The 19,856-nt window shown below is 37.1% G+C and overlaps 1 pseudogene; it reads left to right on the forward strand.

The window, feature by feature from the left end:
- Positions 1-11,562: 11,562 nt before the first annotated feature.
- LOC123234058 lies at positions 11,563-14,971 on the forward strand (annotated as a pseudogene).
- The last annotated feature ends 4,885 nt before the right edge of the window (positions 14,972-19,856 follow it).

Below are 19,856 nucleotides of genomic sequence, written 5' to 3' on the forward strand. Positions count from 1 at the left end.
TCATGAATCTTAAGGAGATATATAAACATTAGTTCATCTCTGTTTCTGTCTTTCTGTCTCTGTGTGTGTCTCTCTCTCAACAGTGGAGAGTTACTTGAGTTTGGGCTTTAGTGAACCAATCAATCCGTCAATAATTATTTATTATGTGACAACAATGTGCTAAGCTCTAGTGATACAAGTATCAGGAATGAAACAATTCTTACTTGTAAGGAACTTCCATTCAAACGGGGAAGACAATAAGTACATACCACACACACATAGGGCAAGATTTCATTCAGATGATGGGGTCTTAACTGCATCTTAAAGGAAGAAAGAGACGGACACAATTATGGTTATATAGGTTACAGGGGTGGCCACTGCAGAGGCATGGCAATAAGTGTCTTCTGGATTGCTGCCAAACTCTTCCCCTCTTCCTCTCCTCCCTTCTCTTTCCATTGTCTCCTCCCCCCCCCCCTCTCTCTCTTTTCTCCTTCCCTCTCTGACCCCTCCAGGATTTGTAAATGACTTATTCATGGTCACGTAGCTAGTTTCAGAAGAAGAAGAGAATCTAACCAAGGTTACTGCTTCATTATCCTGCTAATTGTTTGAAATAAGGTCTTAATGAAGCTGAAAAGATAGGTTGGAGCTAGTTGTGAAGGATTTTAAAAGCTCAACTGAAGAGGGTTTAAAAAAATCTTAGAGTTTTGGGGATGCACTGTTCTGAACACAAACATATCTTTCCCTCTCCCTCTCTCTCTCCCTCTTCTTTTCTCTCTCTCTCTCTCTCTCTCTCTCTCTCTCTCTCTCTTTCTCTGTGTCTCTCTGTCTCTCTCTCTCTTTCTCTCTCTCTCTCCCCCTCTCCATCTCCCTCTCTCCCTCCCTTTCTCTCTCCCCTCTTCTCCTCCATTTCACTATCTTTTTCTCTCTTTATTCCTCCTCTCCTTTTTCCCTTTACTCCCTCTATCTTCTCCTCATTCTACAGTTGTTTTATCACATACATTTTTGAGAAGTTATATATAGTTGGGATGAAGAAAGCCCGGGGCAAAGACAACCATGATGGAGCGAGACATAGGGCCATAGAGTTAAGGCCAAAATAGAACACATGGAATCTGGACACAAAGTCAGGATAAGGAATTAATTATACTTATCCATTTGGAGTCAGGAGTACAGAAAAAGGGGTTTAAATTGGGAAGGGATATGAAGTTATTAATACTAGAGTCTGATATTTAGATCTGAAAATCCTAAATAAAGTGTGCGTGTGCGTGCGTGCGTGCGTGCGTGCGTGTGTGTGTGTGTGTGTGTGTGTGTGTGTGTGATGGGCAAAAGGAAAAAAAAGCAGAAGATTGCTGTTGAATCAGTGGGGACTCTAGGGTTTTTTTTCTTTTAATACAGCAATCAGCATTGATAAATAATAGCTTAATTATTTAGGCTGGTCTAGCCTGAAGATTAGAGATTGCACCTGGCAGTAAAGGTGGAACAAAGCCCCAGCTGCTTTTGATGATACAATAGACACATTCTGTTGTGTAATTGCTTAGAAATGCCCTTGTCTCTAAAGGGGAAGATAGGTTGGATTTCCTTCTTTTGTGGACATAATGCCTTGGTCTGGTGGATGGCTGAGTTAAAACCAGTGGAGCTTCATCAAGAGAGGAAAGGCATGATCCTGGTTGTTTACAATTGAACTGAGGAGAAAAAGTGGAGTTGAAGTTAGTTGCTTACTACAGAGAGATAGATGCCCATGAATATCACTTTTTAAAAAAATTCTCCTAGCCTGATAATATTGGTTAAGACGGCTTAAAGGAGTGAAAAAGAAATCCACTTCAGACAAATTAACTGGTAAGAAAGACAGAACTGAAACTTTGGCCCAATTTAGGTCTCTTTGTGGAAAATCTGGTCATAAAAAGCTTGCTAGGTAAACCATCCGTTGAACTAACCTTTCTTTTGAGCTGGAACTTGGTGGACCCAGCTGATACTAGTACTAGGCTTGTATCCTAAAGAGGTCAAAGGCATTGTAAAGGGATTCAGATAGAGGAAAAATAGAAGCGTTTTTTGTTTTAGTATAGGATTGGGAATGAAGTGGGTATTTATGAATTGGGGAATGGATGAACAAATGATTAAATATGTGATCCAAAACAATCTGAAAGGATTTATGGGAAAAAAATGCCATCTGCTTCCAGAGAAAGAACTGATGGAGTCTGAATTCAGAACAAAGCAAATGTTTTCACTTTCTTTCTTAAATTTTTGTTTTGATTTGTTTGAGTTTCCTTCCACAAAAGAATCAATATGGAAAAATGTTTGATGTAATTGCAGAATCTATTGTAGAATCTTTGTAATTAATGAGATTGCTTGCCATATTGGGCAAGGGGGAAAGGAGGGGGAGAGGGAGAGAACTCGAGCCTCACAATTCTATGAAAAATGATGGAAATTGTTTTTACATGTAATTGGAAAAATTCAATTAAATTTTAAAAGCAAATTATTGGATGTGATAGAAATGGTACAATACTATATAGGAAGCGACAAAAAGATTGATTCGAAAGAATATTGGAAGAAATTTTATGTCAGGAAGGTTCAGTTTCAAATGTAAATGTTTTCAAGTTTTTATATATTGAAGTGTTCATACTTACTGATATTTGTCATATTCATACTAAAAAGAGGAAAAATTTTAAATCAATAGGAAAAATAACTTAGATAATCTTTAGTCTGAAGATTAAGTACTTCTTAAAAGCTAAGGCCAGGGGCAGCTGGGTAGCTCAGTGAATTGAGAGTCAGGCCTAGAGACAGGAGGTCCTAGGTTCAAATCCAGCCTCAGACACTTCCCAGCTGTGTGACCCTGGGCAAGTCACTTGACCCCCATTGCCCACCCTTACCAATCTTCCACCTATGAGACAATACACAGAAGTTAAGGGTTTAAAAAAAAAGAGAGGACAAAAAAAAGCTAAGGCCAGTTTTTCAATAGGAAAATTATTTATTACAATGTAGAAATCAAATTTGGAGCTTCTTAAAAATATAAAGTACACATAAACCTTGGTAAATATTGAAAAAAAATTAGAGGGAATGGGGGCAGCTGGGTAGCTCAGTGGATTGAGAGCCAGGCCTAGAGACAGGAGGTCCTAGGTTCAAATCCGGCCTCAGACACTTCCCAGCTGTGTGACCCTGGGCAAGTCATTTGACCCCCATTGCCTACCCTTACCAATCTTCCACCTATAAGTCAATACACAGAAGTTAAGGGTTTAAAATAAAAAAAAAAATTAGAGGGAAAGAGAGTGGGACTAAACATATTTATATATAAATCCTTTAGGGTTTCAGTATAGATAGTACTCTATGGATCATCCAGGCAAAGCCCAAACTAAAAAAAAATAGACTTACGGCATAACTAATGATTGTTGATTCTGGGGGCAAATTTATTTGAGCTTCAAGTAAAGAGAGGAGAGGCAGACACTGAGGATAGTTTTCTCTGCGAGTGTGAAGAAGAGTTTTTCAGTACTAGAGACCTCGGTCTCTGCTCTTGTGATACGACTTTTGGTTTCAATTCCCATAAAAAGGCCACAAGGATGTGGCAGTGGGATAAAGTAGATGCCAGGAGAAGGCCATCAAAGTGGTGTAACCCTGGGGATTATGGCCCAGATAAGGATGCAGTGAATGTTTTGGTGCCAACAGAAGACCAAGAGAGGAAGGGGTGGCAGATTCAAAGACTTCTGTGAGTAAACAGAAAATCTTTTTTTCCCTGTACCATGGTTTTGTAGGTCAAAGGCTCAGATTATTTCATCTTAATTATAGCACCCTCCACCATTTCTAATATACAAAATGCCTATGTGTTTGCTCATTTTTCTGAGTAAGTGATTTTACATCATGTAGTATATGTGATTTTCTTTTTTAAAAATTTTAAGTTTGTTTTTGGACCTTCAGTTCAAGGCAGGCTCTCCAAAATGCCTTACAAAAATAGGCCAATTCTCATTTTCAGTTTTTGTAGCATTCGGTAAATATTCCAGACTCTAAAATAACAGCAGTACTCTGGGATTCTAAAATGTATATGTAAGAGACTTCATCAGACTTTATGAGACAAGTTAGTAAACAGTACCATTGTCCTTATTTACAGCCAGAGAAACTGAGACAAAGAGAAAGAGAAGAAAAAGACTTTATTTTTACCAGCACTATTCTAAACATAGAATGTAGAAAATGTGTCAGTTTATTTATTGCGTAAAACTTTTAAGCCAGGATCAAGTTCGTCTGGCTATTTAATTAGTATTTTAGGGAGCAGCTAGGTAGCTCATCTGGAATGAGAGTCAGGCCTAGAGATGGGAGGTCCTTGGTTCAGATCTGGCCTCAGATACTTCCTAGCTGTGTGACCCTGGGCAAGTCACTTAACCCCCATTGCCTAGCCCTTGCCGCTCTTCTGTCTTGGAACCAAAACATAGTACTGATTCCAAGACAGAAGGTAAGAGTTTAAAAAACACCTCTCCCCTCCCAAGGAATTTGAATGCTCATAGGTAATTTATTTAAAGTATATCTTACATATATAATAGCTTGGTTTGAATCATATGTATAGAGATGGAAGGTATGTTGGAGGGATTCTAGTCCAACTCCTTCATTTTTTAGATGAAGAGCATGAGGCCAATAGAAATGAAGTGACCTGCCTAGGGGGTCATATGGAAACACATATCTAGACCTAGAGCAGTGATTCTCAAAGTGGGCGCCACCACCCCCTGGTGGGTGCTGCAGTGATCCAGGGGAGAGGTGATGGCCACACTTCTTTTGAATTACATTCTATTCTGAGTTCAATAAATAGTTTCATAATTTCCAGGGGGCACTAAGTAATATTTTTTCTGGAAAGGGGGTGGTAGGCCAAAAAAGTTTGGGAACCACTGACCTAGAGTGAACCTTAGGGACTATTTAATCCAAATTCTTCATTTTATATAGGGATAATCTATTACAATCCCATCATTTTATAGACAGGGGAACTGATGCCAGAGGTGTGCTGAAGCCACCTCTTACCAGCTTGCAAGCATATTGTTAAATTTTCAATATAAACATTTACACCTTGGAAATGGGCAAAAACTACAAATCAGGAGTTGATTTATTGTTTTATTGATGATCTAGACCAGTGATTCCCAAAGTGGGTGCCACTGCCCCCTGGTGGGTGCTGCAGTGATCGAGGGGAGTGGTGATGGCCACACTTTTTTTGTATTACATTCTATTCTGAGTTCAATAAATAGTTTCATAATTTCCAGGGGGCAGTAAGTAATATTTTTTCTGGAAAGGGGGCAGTAGGCCAAAAAAGTTTGGGAACCACTGATCTAGACTTAAGAGACGGATAGAGAAAATGCTAATAATACATTCATTTCCCCTTCCATGAATCAATTTTAAAATATTTACTAATATGCCCCTGACTGAATCCCAGTGACTTGTTCAGTTATATAAGTAGTTAGGAGTAGACTTGAGATTGGAACTGAAGTCTTCTGTCTCCAGATAACTAGATGGTGAAGTAGGTAGAGTGCTAGGTTTGGAGTCAGGAAGACCTGAGTTCAAATTCTGCCTGAGACATTCACTAGCTGTGTGACCCTAGGAAAGTCACTTAATCTTGTTTGCCTCAGTTTTCTTATTTGCAAAATGAGCTAAAGAAGGAAATGGCAAACTACTGCAGTATCTTTGCCAAGAAAATTCCAAACAGGGTCATGAGAAGTGGGACATGACTGAAATGACTGAATAATTTTTGTCTTCTCCTGTCCCACTTTGGCACAATAACTCCAATCTAGCGCCCTTTCTACAATATTACATTGTGTTCAATGACTCAGTGGGGATAGAAGGAACTTGAAAATTACTTTTCTCATATTCTAGATGATTTGCCAAGATTTTAAAAAATAAACTAGGTCAAATTCCCTGGTGAACAATTTTTGATCATAGAATCACAAAGCTGAGAGGTCAATAAGAGGTTATACAATCTAGTTTCTCCTGTATTACTACTACATAGTAGTATCATGATAGCTATTAACCCATCTAAATTGTCCTTTTGAATTTCCATGTTCCCTGGCATAATATATTTGAAATCATGGTGTATGGAGTGTTCAGGGAAGAGTATCATCTCTGGTGTGAGGACTTGCTGAGCTCTTTTCAGGGCTGCTCATTTAACTATCTTTTACCCAATTCTCACCTGATGCTCTAAGAAACTGTAGCAGGTGAAGCAGTCATATCCCAGTAAAACTTTCTGGCCAGAGAGGCTAAAACCAGGTTGATAGTAACCGATAAACCTCAAACCTAATGATGAGTTAGGAAAATGACTATCCCAAGCATGTGAAGACAACCACCTGCTCCCAGAAGAATGGGCAGATGAGAACAATTTGTTCTCAATAGCCTAAAGGTAGCTGAAGAAGGCAGATATCAAAGACATCAAGATAACTCACTGCATCCTGGGTCATAAACTGCCTTCTTGACTTTGGTCCTGACTCTGGAAGAAAGAGAGACTGATGACTTTGTGCAACCCTGCCTCACTTAAATCAAATTCAGGCTCAAGTCAAGATAATCCTCCCTTGCTATCACCGGTCCTCTTCAAAAACCAAGAATAACAACAATATTTGGAACTATGGAAAACCATTGTCTAGTGTGATTATTGTACTTGGATTTTTTAAAAATCAGTTCACATTATAGACTCAATTTTAATTGATATTTATTTTCAAATTTTTGCTTGACACATATATTCATGAATACTGTGGTTCTATTTGTTTTGAGGCAAAATAAACTGAAATGCTTATCTTTTTCCAAAGTAAAAGTATTTAATGAACTACTATATGAATGATATAGAAATAATGAAATAAAATGAAAATAGAACATTTTACTCCCATGACCCCAAACCTAGAGCTCATTCTCTCATTAATATATATGCCCTCATTGGAAGAAATGGTCATATAAAGGGATTTTAGGTGGGACACACATACATGAGAAAATTATGTCCAGGGCACCTAGGTGAGAAGTGGAACAAGTCACACCTATGACTCCCCATAGTTGCTGACATCTTCCGGTGATGCTACTGGCCTTTTTGATATTTCTTCATTGGCTTGCAGCTGAGCAGACATATTTTAATGTGAATCAATTTGACAAACACATTAGGTTGGACAGAGTCTCACGCTCCATCTTCAACTTTAGAAGTAATGGGCTTCAACTGTGGGAAAAATAGTATCTAGGATAAGCAAATTATGTCTGATTCACTTGCATTTGTTAACAAATGATTCAGAATAAATGGGAAATCACAAAGACAGAAAAGTTGTGCCATTTGAAAGAAATGATAATGAACTTTTCACCCAAAGAAACCTTAATTGAAAACATTATATTCCAGTGACTTTTTAGAAACAATTGAAAATAGTTCCTAAATTGTTCCTAAATGTCAGAGCAGCTCTGAGTAACTTTTGGTGACAAAGAATTTTTTTTAAAATATTGAGTTATTTTTTTCAGTTTGTAACCCTCTGAATCATCATTTGATGATTACAACTTTTCTCACATGTTATGTGTGATGACAGCTAGATTTGGGTGGGTGGAATGGCTAGTGGTGAGTACGAAATCAAAGACTTGGAAAGGGGAGGATCCTTGAGAAAGTGGATACCATTGTCCTCTTGGAATTTGTAATTTGTCAGAAGATCATAAGGTCAGAAAGGACTTTGAGAGGTCATATAGTCCATTCATACTTTTTTTAGCTACCAAATTAGAGTTTCTTTCCAATTGATATTTCAGGATTCTTCGTAACTGGTGGAGTAGGAGAGAAGTAAATGGAGACATGCATGTTAATTGGATGGCAAATTTTGCCCTTTTTGTGATTTAGAAGCTGCATTAAAAAAACAGCAACTCTATTTCATTGATAGAGAAATCTAGCAAAATTTCAGGGAGAAATTAATAAACGATTAATTAAGCCACAGATGAAGGATCTACCACTTCTCACCTTCATTCCTTTCTCCTGAAGGCAGTATAATAATTAGTTACTACTCAGAATTCATATATATATATATATATATATATATATATATATATATATATATATGAATGATGGGCACTATGTTCAGGGTGAGTTTGTGTTGAAGACTTTCATGTTCCATAAAGTTTAATATCTACAATCATAAATAGAACAAAGAAAAGATTCAAGGTTTTGTCTTATTTAAACCTCTTAAATGAGAAATGTACTTTTTGTTTTTCTTGATGCTCAGTCATGTATGCTATGAGAAGTTTTTTTACCTCAAAAATATTTCATAAAAGTATATGCCATTGCTAATCAATTAATTGCCCAACAAGCTCTGTCTGTTGTGTTCCAGGTATTATACTTGGTACTGGTGGTTGCTATCGTTCAGTTCTGTCTGACTCTGTGACCCCATTTGGGGTTTTCTTGGCAAAGATACTAGAGTTGTTTGTCATTTCCTTTTCCAGCTCATTTTACAAAAGAGGAAACTGAGGCAACCAAGGTTAAGTGAATTGCCCAAGGATACACAGTAAGTAAATGTTTGAGAATAGATTTTTAACTCAGGAAGATAAATCTTCATAATTCTAGGCAGGGTACTCTATCCACTCTGGCACCTAGTTGTTTACCTATTGACAAAAACTGAAATAATTCTCATTTTTAATCAGATACCTGCTTTTTAAAAATTTTTTTAAAAAATTTTTTTTTATTTTAAACCCTTAACTTCTGTGTATTGACTTATAGGTGGAAGAGTGGTAAGGGTAGGCAATGGGGGTCAAGTGACTTGCCCAGGGTCACACAGCTGGGAAGTGTCTGAGGCCGGATTTGAACTAAGGACCTCCCATCTCTAGGCCTGACTCTCATTCCAGATGAGCTACCTAGCTGTCCCCCAGATACCTGCTTTTAATTTAGGTATTTTTCCTCCCCCTTTTCCCTTCCATCTTCCCTCCTCTCTTCCTCTCCTTTCTTCTCTCCTCTCTTCTCCTTTACTTTCCATATCTGTGATTTCATAGGTGGGAATAACTTCCTCAACCAATACAAACCACCCCCTTGTCTATATTATAGAGTATCTTGGCCACTGAGAAGATAAATAGCTTGCCTAGGTCTACACATTTGGGTATAGATCAGAAGTAGAATTTGAACCTAAGCCTTCCTGACTTCAAAACCAGTTCTTTAACTACAACACCATTCTTCTTAATTATAAGAATTAAAAGAATTGGAAATTGAGGGGATGTCCATCAGTTGGGGAATGGCTGAACATATTGTGGTATATGTTGATAATGGAATAATATTATGCTATAAGAAATGATACACAAGATGATTTCAGAAAAAGCTGGAAAGATCTGAGGGATCTAATACAGAATGAAATAAGCAAAATGAGGAAAACATCATACACAGTAACAGCAACATTGTATGATGATTATCTGTGAAAACTTGGCTACACTCAGCATTGCAGTGATCTGGGTCCATACTGAAAGACTTATGATAGGGAATGCTATCCACCTCTAGAGAAAGAACTGTTAGAGTTATCTTTCAAATTAGTGTATTTATGTTTTTTTTGGGGGGGTGGTTATTATATATGAGTTTGCTCTTACAATAAAGACCAATATGGAATTGAGTTTTGTGTGATAATAAAAAAGAAAATAAAAGAAGAATTAAGAAGAATTCAGTTGAGCTGAAGGGGGAATTAATTACATTATTGGCCTCTACATATATGTGTAATTTTTAAAAATATGAACATGTGATTTCATTGATATGGAGACCCCCAGTGAAGAATCTCCCCCTATTAATTCTGATCAGCAACTATTCTGTGACTTAGAGTCTTAAAGAGTTGTTTGGGTCACTCAGATGAAATGAATGGCTTAGGGTCATAGCCAGTATATGCCAAATAGAATTTTAACCTTAGATTTCTTTATTCCAAGAATTTTGATCCATGATGACTTTTTTTGAGATTGGATCTTCTGATCTCAGTCAATCTGGAAGCATTGGGACAGTTTACAGATCTGGTCGCACTTTGATTGTTACTGGAGTTTTGACCTGCTCTGTTTTCTGACCTGAGCTGGTTTGGTCCTCCTTAGGCAACCTGATGGTTTTCGTGCCCCCAAGAACTTAACATGCTTATGCCATACTTCCTGTAAACTTCCCACTGCTGTTCAAGACTCCTGAACTCTAGCTATCTGCCAGCCTTGGCCTCTCTGGTAGCAGGAAGCAGGGATTACATTCATGCACCACCACACCCTACTCTATTATACTATTCTACTCATTACTTCACAACATCCTCCAATATTCTTTCAGATATTCTATTAGAATATTCAAACATTATCTAGAAATGCTTGGTTGTCTTGGCCTTGATCTATTCTAAATTAAACTATTATGAAATACTTTAGGATTTGTGATTTTTACCTTGAGCCCATTGTAGCCTTAAAAGACAGGCTTTTTTCATTCTCTTTGGAAAATGAAATACTCAGAAGAAAGCTTGATCATAATATACCATTGAATACATTGAGATGAACTTCACTAGCTGTGACATTAATATCTATTTTTTTTTTTGCATGACATCAAAGTATTGGAAAAGCAAACACTCTTTGTAGCATGAAAAGATGTTATGGGAACAGTCCTGAAAATCCTGACCTTAATGCCAGTGTATTACCTTTCAGATCCCTTTTTGTTGGTTTGTAAAAGAACTGCAATGCTAGAAAGCATTTTGCTTCCTCTTAAATTGCATAAATAGCAAACCAGATGTGTTGTTGTTTGAAGGAGTCTGGTATATTTGCTTATGTTTTATCTCAGCCTGACCCTTTGTCTTCTAAAAGAAAAGGCTCTATTCATTGAAGAGACTGGGGATTGTGTAACCTGGGAATTACTTCTTTCAGGTACCTACTTATTCATGAGAATAGTTCACTGGAAGTACTACTGCCTTCTGCTTTCTCCATGCCTAGCTACTGTTTTGCTATCTTGGCATTCATTTTGTTGGTTTTGTCTCTTTTTTCCTGGGAAGTTAGTAATTCTTACACACTCTTTATGAGCTCTGGCTTCTAAGCCAGTTTCCCTAGATTATAGAGACATTATAGGTTCTATCAATTTTGCTCTTTTTTTGATTTTGTTCTTTTTCATTGTGTCCACTGCTTTGTTAATATTTTCTAGCTTCTCTTCTAAGCTATTGACTATTCCTTATAGTTTTCCATGAAGAAAATAAATGTACTTTTTTATTTTGTTACTTAAATTCTTTCATAAGGCTTTCCCAACAATATTAGCATGCTTTCTCGCTACAGAATTGTTACTTTAGGGAAAGGAAGTTTCTTCCTGGTATTCTTCAATATATATATATACATATATATATGTACACACATATGTATTATACCTACATATTATATATGTGTAATATATCATATCTTTATTTTTAAGCACTTTTCTGTAGAGATTTGCTTGTAATACTTCCCCTCCCCACACACACCTCCTGGTCTTTTGATTGTTCTTTTAGTTTATTTGTTGTATTTCTTGTTCTTTTGAAGTAAAGTGGGAAAGCAGGACTTAGACTTGGTCACTCAGTCATCTTTCTAAAAGGCTTTGACCCTTGCTGTTAGGGAATGTGAAAAAAGAAATCTGTACTACCTGCCACTTTGAACACTGAAAATAGGTCAGAATTTGGAATAATGGGCCCTACCAAGCCATCAAGCTTGGTTGGAGGTGGGTTGGCTGTGGAGAGAACTTTCAATGAGAAGATTCAGTTTAATGCAATAGTTCTTTATTAACTGAACACTATGTGAAGATCACTGTGCTTAGAACTAGGGGTGGGAGTGGGGCTATAGAGAGAAAAAAGATTAAATAATAGCTCACTTTTGCATTCTCCATTGTGCATGTACTTTCTCCATTCACAAAGTAAACCTTCCTTTGATGCAAGCACAATAAGTTTTATTTCTGCCTCTTTAGATGAGGAAATAAAGGCTCAAAGAAATTAAATGATGCTTAAAGCTATAGAACTAAGAATAGTAGGAATAATTTAGACCTACCAGGCCCAGGTTTCCTAACTCCTAATGTCCTTTGTATCCTATGTTTGTCTCTCAACAATAATAAATAAGCCCCTGCACCTTTAAAACTTAGATTCTAGTAGAGCATGGGTCGGCAACGTTCTGCAGGAACCATAAAGTCAATTTTTTTTCAGGCGCTGTTACAGGAGCGTGCACTGTTACAGGAGTGCGCACTGTGAGCACTGTATGGCTCTTACAAAATTACATTTTAAAAAATGTGGCGTTTATGGCTGTTACGGCCAAAATGGTTGCAGACCCCTGTAGTAGAGGAATAAACTATATGTTGTGGTTCAGTTGTGTCTGACCCTTTGTGACCCTTTCGGTGTTTTCCCAGCAAAGAAACTGGAATGATTTTTCAGCATATTTTACAAATGAGGAAACTGAGGCAAACAAGGTTAATTAATTTGCCTATAGTCACCCAGGTTGTTAGTATTTGAGGCCAGATTTGAACTCAGGAACATAAGTCTTTCTGACTCTAGGACTGATGCTCTATCTACTTTGCCATCTAGCTGTTCCTAATTTATGCATAAAATATTGTGGCTAAGTCCTTTTTCTGTCATATCTGAGTCTTTGTGATCCCTTTGGAATTTTCTTGGTAGAGATACTAAAGATGTTTGCCATATTCTTTTCCAGTTCATTTTATGGATGAGGAAACTGAAGCAAATAGGGTTAAGTGACTCACCCAAGGTCACAAAGCTAATAGGTGTCTGAGGCCAGACTCAACCTCTGGAAGATGAGTCTTCTAGGCCCAGTGCTCTATCCACTGAGCCACCTAACTCCCTATTTTATGTATAAAACATATATTATATATGTGTAATATAAAATAGATAATGATCAATGTATAAGAGAAGGCAAAGATCACCATTGACTGGGAGTTTCAGAGAAGGCTTCATGGAAAAGGAATGCTCAAGTTGTATTTTTAAAGATGGATAGGATTTCAATAAGTAGAAAGAAGGCTAGAACTGTAGAGAGAGTTCTAGGCATATGAAATAGAAGGACCAAATACATGGTGGCAGGAGAATACTGGATTTTCAGAGGGCATAACAAATAGCCCAGGTTGCTTGGAACAAAGAGTAAACAGAAGGAAATTACATAAAATTAGAAGAGAAAGTTAATTTGCTACCAGTTTGTGGAAGGCCTTGCATACCAGGCTAAGATAAAAGATTTAAAATTGAAAGAGGCCAAGCAACCTAATCCTTTCACTCAGAGATGAGAAAGCTGAATTCTAGTAGATTAAGTTATTTGTCTAATGTCATACAGGCTAAGGAAATTATAGAACTCAGATAGTAACTTACATTCTTGGGATGTCAAATCCAGCAGCCTTTTTCTGTGATATTTTGTGACTTTATCACAAAGGAGTGAATTTTATCCAGAGGCAGTATAATAGGGCAGACAGAGAAATGGCCTGAAAGTCTGGCAGACCTTGGTTCAAGTCCCACTGATTCTGTGACTAGTAGTGAATCACATAACCTTTTAGTGTCCTAGGTAACTCTCTCAGACTATATATAGTCTTATATTGAGAGGATGAGAACCCATTAAAATAGAGGGAGTTTTCTTACCTGGGCTCCCAATACCAATAAAACATAGGTGCCACCTTGACCCTATATCCAAAGCTGTAGGAGCCACTGAAGATCTAGGACAAAGGAAAGACACACACAAACCCATGCACAGAGAAATTTAATCTGTCAGGTTGGGTAAGGGTTAAGAGGAAAATTGGAAGCAAGAAGGTCTGTTAATAGGCTATTGCAACTGCCCAGGCAGGTAGAAATGTGGAATTATGTTGGAGTAGTAGTGATTGGCAAAGAAAGGAAGGGACCAAAATATAGAGATTGCTTGTAAAATAGAATCGACAAGCTTTAACAATTGATTGGATGTGGGAGGTGAGGAAGAGGGAAGAGTTAAACAAGTTCAGGGATAAAGTCCAGAAACTGAATTATAAATGCACAAATCAACATTAAGCATCTATGTGTCTTTAAAAATATGTTTTTCGGTGCTGCTCTATCATGTGTTCTTGACCTGACCTCATCAACTTCCTTCATGAGAGGGACATGGACAACCCCAGGGTTCCCTTGGAGCCCAAGCAGCCCTGTGACTCTAATGGTGGCACTGTTGCCTTGGGAGCCAAGGAGCAGGAGCTGGGAGCCCACCCGTGCTACCACTAGTACTTGTGCTTCTTGGTAGCCAGAGGCATTGCAGGATATTGTGCCAGAACAACCACTGCACCTTTGGATGGAGTGAAGATACTATCATAGGCACATAATCACCATTACATGCATCTGCCTTATGTGCTGTCCCCAAAAAGGAAGGGTATCTTGGGTTGTAGAAAGGAAACGGAATAATGATGAGTAGAATCTTCCCAGGTGGTACAAGTCAGTTGATGACCTTAAGAAAAGTTAATTACCACCAAAATTGGGGTTTCAGGACATGTCTGTTGGCTAATGGCTGGCTCCATGGAAGAAACACAAACTCATCTCAGTTTGGTTGAAGGTCTTGTTGCTTCCTAGTAGATGAAGACATAATGCTCTTTGCATTAGGTTGTAGTTATAAATGAGGGAAGAAGAAGTCTGTTACCACCAGTATTTCTGGTATGACAATAGTCAGTTGTACTTACCTGTTTGACATGCTTAAGAGTTCTCCTGGCATTCCAGGTGAGAGGAGAACACACATACACAGGAAGAGGAACTGTTCATGTATTCAAAACAATGTATGCAAAGGAAAGTGGCTTTTGTGGATTTTACAGAGGAGTGATATCTTCTGATGCAGGAATAACTCTATGTAGGAGCCTTTTACGGTAATTTTTACATTTGGAATCTTAAGAGTATTGGGCTTTCCCATGTTTCTAAGACCTTCAGCAGACAGCCCTAATATCTTAGTTTTGAAAATTCCTATTAACTTGCTTCATGGTGGTGTTGCTGAAGCCATTGGCCAGATAATATCTAATCCACTTGACATAAACTGTAGTGGAATGCAATTAGGGACTGTTCTCCCAGGTTCTGAAAAGTGTCTTACAACCCCAGGAGATCGTATTTATTGATGTGTGTTGGTTTATGACTTCCGTTGCACAAGATGCACAGGTGTCCTGAAGGTATTCCTGTTGTTGTCAATGAATGGATCAAAGGGTGTTTACCATGTTTCTATATTCAGTAAAAAGATATGCACATTATTATATTACTGTATCAAACTATTCTTTTGTGAGATAGACTCCTCTTGTCCTGCAAATTTACTTCATAGCTTAATGGATAGAGTGCTGGATCTAGAGTCAGGAAGACTCACCTTCATGCGTTCAAATTTAGCCTTGGACACTTACTAACTGTGTGACCCTGGGCAAGTCACTTAATTTTGTTTGCCTCTGTTTCCTCATCTGTAAAATGAGCTGGAGAAGGAAGTGGCAAACCACTCCAATATCTTTGCCATGAAAACATCAAATGGGATCTTAAAGAGTTGGGCCAATTAAAAATGACTAAAAGAACAAAAATGGGACTCATATCTGAATTCTAGTTAGTAACAGAGTACTTATAGTTAGAATTGCTTCCTTCTCAGATAGGTAATCACTATCCCAACATAAAATCATAACATTAAGGAGGTAGCTGGGTAGCTCAGTGGATTGAGAGCCAGGTCTAGAGACGGGAGGTCCTGAGCTCAAATCTGGCCTCAGACACTTCTCAGCTGTGTGACCCTGGGTAAGTCACTTGACCCCCCATTTCCTACCCTTGCCACTCTTCTGCCTTGGAGTCAATACACAGTATTGACCCCAAGACAGAAGGTAAGGGTTTAAAAAAATCATAACATTAAAAGGAAAAATCCCAGTAATGTAAATGGAGTTGAAAACTTTGGGGAATTAACTTCTGCATTTGCCTTATGCTTGCTTCCCTTGGGGAAATTTTACTCATTTTTTTTGCTCCAGCATTAGTATACCCTGGCTGTACCTATCTAAGGTCTTGGTGTTACAGTCTCCATACTCTGCCTGGTATGCCGGATGGTTTCAGCTCCCACATTCTGCTTTGATCAAGTTCCTTTAGTCCATCAGCTGATTTTGGTCAGCTGGCTCCCAGTTTGGAATAGGCACCATGCCCTTCCCAAATACCCTTATTGTTTCCATATTTGGATAACCTTCTTCCTCTCAGCCACCTGGTTGTTCTTACCTACGTAAGCAAGGATGTATAACTTATGTTGCCTAGGTTTCCTCATCTATGAAATAAGGGTGTCAAACTAGCTGGCCTCTGATATCTTTATGTCTCTAGATCTGTGTTCCTAAGATCTCCCTGTGTTGCTCTGTGGGACTAAATATTCTCTTTGCTCTCTCTTTGTTCTTTTCTTCCCTATCATCCTTTGAGTGGAACTGGCCATTGCTATCATACTGTACATCTCCTGTCTTTGGTGCAGTGAATACAGCATCACTCAGCTTGGAATCAGGAAGACCTGAGTACAAATTCAGCTGTAGAGACTTACTAGTTGTGTGACTCTGGGCAAGTTACTTAACATCTGTTTGCCTCAAATTCCTCATCTGTAAAATGGGAGTAATAGAAGCACTTAACATTTGAGTAGTTGTAAAATGTTTATTGTAAAGCACTTACCACATAGTAAGCACTAGGCAAATATTATAGTTATCATTATTAGTGTCCTTCAGAATCTACCTCTATCTAGCCTCCTTCAACTAAGTGGTGATGTTATAAACATATAAGGAATATGCGAATTGATCTTTAAATATGATGACTATGTACAAAAGAACAAGCTGGGATAGTAAGGAATGTGTTCCCTTGTCATTTGCTTTTTTTCTTCAGTGCCATTTGTGACATTAAAATGTTCAGTTAACTCTCTCCCTCCTTCCTCCTTCCCCCATTAAAGATTTGACAAAAAGATATATATGTATGTATAAAACAATGTCTTATTTCTATTTATCATTTCTTTTTCTGGAGGTGAACATACACAAGCTATTCTTTAAGTAATATTTCTGTTACTGTTTACTATGTTCTCTTGGTTTTGCTCATTTCACTCTTCATAATTTCTTGTAGATTTTTCAACGTTTTTCCAAAATTAACTTGTTTATCTTATTTTATAGTCCAGTAGTATTCCATTACAACCATATGCCACAATTTGTTTAGCCATTCCCCAGATGAAGGGCATCCCTTCAATTTCCAGTTCTTTTTAATAAATAGAAAATGGTGGTGGTGATGGTGGTGGTGGGGAGGCAGCCAGAGTACCAAACTTAGAGGGCCTGTGTCTCACTATGCATAAAATACTTTGCCAAGAGTTTATGGATGATATGATTATGTGGTCATTTTAATTCAAATATAACCTAACTTTCACTTCTCCACCCTTTTGGTTGTTCAGAATTAAACACAAAGTATCAGTTTCTTTGTTGCTTTATCTTACAAGTGGTGAAATTATTAAGGCAAGTCATGAATTTACTAACTTTTATGCATATATCTAAATAAAACTTCTATTCAAATCATCCTTGTCACTATCCTGGCTTTCCTTTGTGCATATTTGTATTAGCAAAGCACCGTATATATTCTCTATCTGACCAAGCAATTTGCCCTTCCAGGCTTTCCTTAAAGACACATCTAAATTCTCCAATCTTCCTTAATGTTAGTGTTTTTCCTCTGTTCATTATCTCTGATTTTCCCTGTATATATAATTAAAAACCCCCCACCTTTATCTTCCATCTTAGAATCAATACTATGTATTGGTGTTGAAGCATAAGATAAATTGAATATGTGAGACAGAGGGGAAATACTCATTTAGTAGGAGCATAGAAAGGCTTTAATTTTAGCTGGAACTTGAAGAAAGTCAGGAAGAGGAGATCACATGGGAAAGAATTTCAGGCAGAAGTTGAGAGATGACACATCTTGTGTAAGAAACAGCAAGGAGTTAATGAGACCACCACTACTAGTTTAGTTTTGATTCCCTAATACCTCTTTAGATTTTTTTTTCATTGACTTTACATTTAATCTGACATCACCAGGTTGTAGTGTTGTTTTGTGTACATTATTACAGATATTATATGTTTTGTTCTCATGGTTCTGCTTTCTTCACTTTGCATCAGTTCATACAACTCTTTCTATGCCTTTCAGAATTCCTCATAATCATAATTTCTTATGGCACAATAGTATTTGGTTATATTCATATATCAACCTTATTTTGTTATTCCCCAGTTGACAAATATGTACTTCATACCCAGACTTTTGTTATTACGAAAAGGGCTACTATGAACATTTTGTTATATGTGAGATATTTCTTTCTGTCTTTGATCTCTTTGGACTATGTGCTCAGGAATGGGATCACTGGGTCAAAGGTATGAACAATTTAGTGACTTTCCTTGCCTAAGTCTAAATTCTTTCTCATAATATTTGGACTGATTCACAGCTCCATTAACAGTATTTCCAAAGTGAACTATTTTTATCTTTTATCACCTTTGCTAATATGATTGGTGTGAAGTTAAATCTCAGAATGGTTTTAATTTGCATTTCTCTTGAATGATTTGTAGCATTTTTTTTCATGTGGTTGCTGAGAATGCACATGTTTTAAATATATATATACATATATATATATATATATATATTTGACTATAATCTTTAGGAAATTGTTTTTGGGCTTATATATTTGAGTTGCTTCCCTATATGGCTTATATATCAGACTTTTATGAGAGATCTTGAGTATAAATGTTTCCTCCATTTGCAAATTTCTCGTTTTGTTTTAGTTGTGTTGATTTTGATTAATATAAAAGCTTTTAGATTTCATATTAGCAATATTGTCAACTTTTATCTTTTGCTATCCCATCTCTTCTATTTTTTGGTTAGGAATTCTTTTCCTAATCATAAATCAGAAAGGCACATCCTTTGGTTCTCTCGTTCCTTTAGATTATATAATCCATTGTACTTAACTTTACTGTCCATTTGGTGATTATTGTAATAAATAAGATAAGCTGTTGGTTTAAACTTCACTTTAATTTTAAAAACTGTTTCCCACTTTTCTAAGAAGTTTTAAAGTGAAGAGGCCTCCTAATAGTTTGTGTTCTTTGGGGAGGGGCAGAGGAAGGAATGTATATTATATAGTGTCTACTGTAGCACTTTTATAAATCATTTGATCCTCTCAATAACCTTTCAAGGTAGGTGTTATTCTTATCTTCATTTTGCCCTTGAAACTGAAGGAAACAGAAGTTAAGTGACTTGCTCAGAGTCATACAACCATTAAGTGTTTGAGGCCAGATGTGAACTCAACTCTTCCTGATGGCAGCCCTAGCACTCACCTTGTACCATCAACTGTATCTTGGGTTTATTGGTTTATTGAACATTTGAGTACAATATTTATTGACTATTAGGTCTCCTTTATCTCTAATCTACAGATCTGCTTTTCTATTTTTTTAAACCAATACCAAAAAGTTTTTTATTTTTAAACCTTACCTTCCATCTTAGAATCCCAGGGTCAAACAGCTAGGAACTTTTTGAGGCCAAGACTGAATCCAGGACCTCCCATCTCCAGGTCTGGCTCTCAATCCACAGACCCACCTAACTGCTCCCAATACCAAATAGTTTTTCTATTTACTGCTTTATAATACAGTTTAAGATCTAACAGTGCAATCTCTTCTTTATTACTACTAGATTATTTCCTTGTAATCCTGGGCATTTTGTTATTCCGAATTAATTTAGTTATGGTTTTGTCTGATTTGGTGAAGTAAATACCTTGGTCAGTTGGTATTGCATTAAGTATATAAATTATTTTAATCAGTATAGTAGATTATTCCAGTTACTCATCTTCCTTTATTTCTGTGGAGTCCATTTTAATGGTTATTTATATGAACTCTCTATAAACTTTTTCTTTCTAGATTTTTTCATGGATAATTTTTTCCATTCTTTCTATTTTTTCCAGGAATCTAGTGTATAGAAAGACATTCTTCAAGTCTTTTTCACATCTTTCTA

Source organism: Gracilinanus agilis, chromosome 2 (genome assembly GCF_016433145.1).
Source record: "Gracilinanus agilis isolate LMUSP501 chromosome 2, AgileGrace, whole genome shotgun sequence".
Lineage (NCBI taxonomy): Eukaryota > Metazoa > Chordata > Mammalia > Didelphimorphia > Didelphidae > Gracilinanus > Gracilinanus agilis.